Consider the following 6281-nt stretch of genomic DNA (forward strand, 5'->3'; position numbering starts at 1 on the left):
TGCCCTTAAAATAACTCTTTTTTTTTCATCTTCCATTAAAGCATGTTTCCCAGAAGATCTGTTTATTTTGTGTCATGGCTAATTGGAAGGGGATATCTTGCTTCATTTACTGAAGCTTCGTTTGCTCAGCTTTGATAATCACAATATACCTCAAAAACATCATGATAAATAGACCTCACCTTTATATTTTAATTCATGCTGGCTTTGCCTGCAATGCCGAAGTCAAAAGGTCATTCAAAACAGCACTGCTAGTTAATGAATTATGATCTATGAATGAAAATTAACAACAGCCATCCAATAATCATGCACCAGTAAAACTGCCATGGAATTTTGCTATCATAAAAGGCATGGGGATAGTTTCCCCAGTCAGTTACAATGAATCAGGATTAGAGAATTTTAAGATAAGAATCTTGAATCTAATGGAGTTTTCTAATAGGCTAAGCTTAATAGCTGCTTACTACAACTGCACTGATCACTAAATACTTGCCTTGGCTAGAACCCTCCTGGGCACTTTACCTAAGGTTTCTTTTTTAATTTTACAATACTGTGAAACAGATACCACCACTTTACACATTTTAGAACTCCCCTTGACCAAGGTCACAAAATTAACAAGTAGCAAACTCAGGATTTTAAATAGGTCTTCCTAACTGCAAAGCCTGTTTTTCTTATTATCCTGTGGTTCTTCATCCGTGTTACCTGTTTTCATTTAATGAATAACAGAATAAGAGTAAAAGATGTTGGTTTTCTTTAAAACACATTCAGAGAAAGATTGTCAGACTGAAATAAAATAAAATAAAATAAAAAATAAAAAAGCAAAACCTAAAAATATCTTGTCCAAAAAAGATATACCTTAGATTCCAAATCTACAAATAGGTTGAAAGTAAAAGGGTAGAAAAACATAAAATACAAACAGTAACCATAAGAGAGCTATAGTGGCTATATTAGCATTAGACACAGACTTTAAAATAAGAAATATTATAAGAGACGTAGAAGGATATTTTATGATAAAAGCCAGAAATATATAACAATCATAAATGTATACACACCTAGAACTGATTATCTGAATATATGAAGCAAAAGCTGACAAAATTGAAAGGAGAAACAGATAATTAAAAACAATAGCTGACTATTTCAATAACCCATTCTCGATAATTGAGAGAGTATCTACATACAAGATGAGGAAGAGAAGGAGGGGGAGGAAGAGAAAAATGGGGAGGAAGAAAAGGAATTTAAAAGTTCAGATTGGAAATGGAGAAGTAAAAATGTCTTTATTTGCAGGTTAATTGTTCAGAACGTAGAAAACCCTAAGGAATTCACAAAAATACTGGAACTGATGAATGAGCTTTACAAGGTCACAGTGTAATGTAAGAGAGCAAATCTGACTCTGTATTGGATCTGCTCCTTTAGCTTTAACCCTGTGCCCTGTTTTCTAGGCTTAGTCTTGCTAGCTCTGCACTCACGTAAAGATAACAAAGTTGCAGAATAGAGAATAGCATTTGTTTTTTTGCAGGTTTTGCAGAAGCACCATGCCTGACCCACATGGACAGCTGCAGGAACAAACAATTTCTACAGCACGAAGTTTGCAACAACCAACCACACCCCTTCCCCTGTTTTGTTTTGTTTGTTTTATTGTTAAAAAAAAGAGGCCGTATTCTGCCTGGAGCAGGATGGTTCTCCAAGACATTAGTCTGCTATCCTCTTGGTCTGTCGGCTTTCTGAATAGTCATTATTCCTTGCCCCAACACCTCGTCTCCTGATTTATTGGCCTGTTGTGTGGCAAGCTTGGACTTGGTAACAACAGAACTTATGATTAAAGTATAAAAATCAACTGTATCTCTACATACTACCAGTAAACAATCTGAAAGTGAAATTTAAAATAATTGCATTTGCAAAAGCCTCAAAATGAACAAAATACGTAGGAATAAATTTAACAAAGAGTGCAAAGTTTATAGGCTGAAAACTGCAAAACATTCCTGACAGAAATGATACATAATCTAAATAAACGAAGCATCATTCTATGCCTATGTAGTAAGAAATTCAATATTATTAAATGGCAATTCATTCCCAGGTGGATCTTTATATACAATTCAGTCTCTGTTAAATTACAGCAGGCTTTCATGTACAAACTGCCAAGCTGGCCCGAAATTTTATGAAAATGTGAAGGACCTGTAAGTGTCAAAGCAATTTTGAAAAAAGAGGAAAAAATTGAAGATTTCAACTGCCCAATATCAAAACTAGCAATACAATTAAAAGTAATCAGGACAGTATGAAATCAGTACATAAACAGACATTAATATCAGAACAGAAATGAGTGTCCAGATTCAACAAAGCTGTCAAGACAATTAAATAGGAAAAGAAGTCCTTTCCTGTGATGCTGAAATTTGATATCCATATGTAAATAAATAAACTTAGATCTTTACTTTATACCATACACAAAATTTAACTCAAAAGAATGTCCATCAGTGAATGAACAGGAAAAGATGTGGTATATATATGGGAGTATTTTTCAGTCATAAAAAAGGAAATCTTACCATTTGCGACAACATGGATGGACATTGACAGCATTATGCTAAATGAAGTATGTCAGGCTGAGAAAGACAAATACTGTAAAGGTCTTAATTATATGTGTAATATAAAACAAAAATAGACAAACAAACAAAAAACCAAGCTCATAGATACAGAGAACAGGTTGGTTCTTGACAGAGGTGAGGGGAATGGGGATGGGGCGAAATGGGTGAAGCAGGTCAAAAGTTACGAACTTCCAGTTATAAAATAAATAAGCCCTGGCAATGTAATGTACAGTATGGTGACTCTAATTAATAATATTGTATTGCTTTTTTGAAAGTTACTAAGAGTTCTTAAAAGTTCTCATCACAAGAAAAAACTTTTGTATGATGATGGCTGTTAACTAGACTTATTGTGGTAATCATTTCACAAATATTAAGTTTCACAAATATTAAATCATGATGCTGTACACCTACAGTTAACATAGTGTTATTTGTCAATTATACCTCAATTTGAGAAAAATAACTCAAAAGGATTATAGACCTAAATGTAAGAATCAGAATTTAAGATCTAAAAGATAATACCCTTGGAGAAAATTTGTATGACCTTGTCGTAGCAAACATCTCTTACGTACAATCCCAAAAAGTAAACAAGAAAAGAAAAAAATAAATTAAATTTCATTAAAACGTTAAACACTTGCACTTCAAGAGACACCATTGACAAAATAAAAAGGCAAGAGGGACTGAAATGAAATAATTGTCCATCATATATCTGGTAATGGACTTGTATACAGTATACACTTAACAGGAAGACAATCAAATTTACAAAAGAACAAAATTTTGAATAGACATTTCGCCCAAGTAGATACCTGACTGACTAAGAAGAACATGAAAGATGCATAAAATCACTAAACATGACGAAAACGCAAATTAAAACCACAGTGAGATACCATTACACACTAATTGGAATGGCTATAATAAAAAAGACAGACAACAACAGCTGCTTGTGACAATATGGAAAAAACTAAAATCTTCACGCATTGCTAATGGGAATGTAAATATAAATGATACAGCCATTCTGAAGTTTCTCAAAAAGTTAAATCTACATGGTTCTGCAGTTCTATTCCTAAGAATCTACCCAAGGCAAATTAGAAAAATATGCCTGCACAGTTTCGTGTATGATTGTTTAGAGCTGCCTTATTCACAACCATCTGTAACCGGAAACAATCCAAATGTCTACTATCTATAAATGAACAAATAAAATGCTCTGCATCCATACAATGGGATACTACTCAGCAAGAAAAAAGGAAAGAAATATTGACACACACTACAACAGGCTTGAACCTCAAGAGCATTAGAAGCCAAATTCAAAAGACTACACACTGTATGATTCCATTTATATGAGATGTCACGAAAGAGAAATTTATAAAAACAAATGCAGATGACTGGTTGCCTGGGGCTGGTGGAGTGGAAGCAGAGATTTACAACAGGCTTAAGATAAATTCAGGAGGTAGGGGAAATGTTCTAAAACTGTATTGAGGTGGTAGTCTTACACTCTATAAATTCATTAAGAATCACTGAATTATACACTAACAGTGGGTGAACTTTATGGTATGTTTCAATAAAGCCTTTAAAAATGCTAAATAAGCAGAGTTCTTCAACCTTGGTTGTATATTTGAATCACCTGTGTAGTTTAAAGATATACTCATGCTTGGGACCTATTGTCTGATACTTTTATTTTATATTCTTAGGATCTGGGCATCAGGAACTTTTTAAAAAAGGTTTTTCAGGTGATTGAAATGTGCAGTGAATGGTTGAGAATCACTGCACTAGAAGTTTGTTTGTCCTTCCTTGTAGACTTTATATACAGTATTCCAACTCTGTATCAATTTAACTAACAATTTATTTAATGTTCATTATGATCCAGGCACAGTGTTTGACACTGAGGAGGCAAAAAATAAAGACCTCATTTCTGTCTCCAGGGACTAATGTACAAGAAGGAGGTACAATGCAATCATTATAACAGTATAATGTATTTTATAACAAAAGTCAGTAAAGTATTAGTGGAAGTACAAAGAAAAGAATGATCAGTTCTGAACAATAAAAGGAAAGGTCAAAAAAGCTCAAGAAATAGTGATTCTTAATCCTGGAGGATTAGAAGGAGAGAAAATGACAGACAAAAAATATGCAAAGCATATCTCCTAGAAGAAAACACAGGCAAAACATTCTTTGACATAAATCTTAGCAATGTTCTCTTAGAGCAACCTACCCAGGCAATGGAAATTAGAGCAAAAATAAACAAATGGGACCTAATTAAACTCATAAGCTTTTGCACAACAAAGGAAACCATAAGCAAAGCAAAATGACAACCTACAGAGTCGGAGGAAATATTTGCAAATGATGTGACTGACAAGGGACTAATTTCCAGAACGTATAAACAGCTCATACAACTTACACAAAAAAAACCCTCAAACAACCCAATCCAAAAATGGGCAGAGGACCTAAACATGCATTTCTCCAATGAAGACATACAAATGGCACGTGAAAAAAATGCTCAATATCACTAATTATCAGAGAAATGCAAATCAAAACTACGAGGTACCACCTTACGCCAGTCAGAATGGCCATCATTCCAAAGTCCACAAATGATAAATGCTGGAGTCGGTATGGAGGAAAGGGAACCCTCCTACACTTTTGGTGGGAATTTCATTGGGTACAACCATTATGGAAAACAGTATGGAGATTTTTCAAAAAACTAAAAATAGGCTTAGCATATGATCCAGCAATCCCATTTCTGGGTATATATCCGGAGGGAACTCTAATGTGAAAAGATAGATGCACCCCAGTGTTCACAGCAGCACTATATACAATAGCCAAGATACGGAACCAACCTAAACATCCATCAACAGATGACTGGATAAAGAAGCTGTGGTATATTTATACAATGGAATACCACTCAGCCATAAAAAGGAATAAAATAATGCCATTTGCAGTAACATGGATGGACCTACAGATCATCATTCTAAGTGAAGTAAGCCAGAAAGAGAAAGAAAAATACCCTATGATATCACTCATAAGTGGAATCTAAAAACAAACAAGCAAACAAAAAGCACACGGTGAACTCATCTACAAAACAGAAACAGATTCTCAGACTTAGTAAACAACCTTATGGTTACCAGGGAAAGGAGGTGGGAGGGGATAAATTTGGGAGTTTGATATTTATAAATGTTAGCCACCTTATCTAAAAATATATTTTAAAAAAGTTTCTTTTGCATAGCACAGGGAACTACACTCAATATCTTGTGGAAAAAATATAAAAATGAATATATGTATGTATATGCAAGACTGGGATATTGTACTGTACACCAGAAACTGACACATTGTAATTGACTGTACTTCAATTTTAAAAATATGCAAAGCATAGAGTGTTGAAGGAAAAGCAAGTAATTCAATATAGCTGAAAAACTAGGGAAAGAAAAAATGAACACTGAGAGACCTTGTAAAGGAGGGCAAAGTGAAATTACAGAGGATAGCATAATGCCATACAATGAAAAGCCACTAAATGAAAGGCCTTTAGAAAGAACACTTTATCAACATCATAAATAATGAATTAGAGGATTTCCACTTCTGGTCAAGATGGAGCAACAAGAACCAAATTTATACACACACGCCTGCAGAAAACAGAAAAAATGTACAAAATATATGAAACAATAGTTTTCAAGACAACAGAGATCAAGCAGCAAAAGACAGGAAACAAATGAGATGAGCTTACTGCCT

The sequence above is a fragment of the Vicugna pacos genome, chromosome 29 (assembly GCF_048564905.1).
Source record: "Vicugna pacos chromosome 29, VicPac4, whole genome shotgun sequence".
Lineage (NCBI taxonomy): Eukaryota > Metazoa > Chordata > Mammalia > Artiodactyla > Camelidae > Vicugna > Vicugna pacos.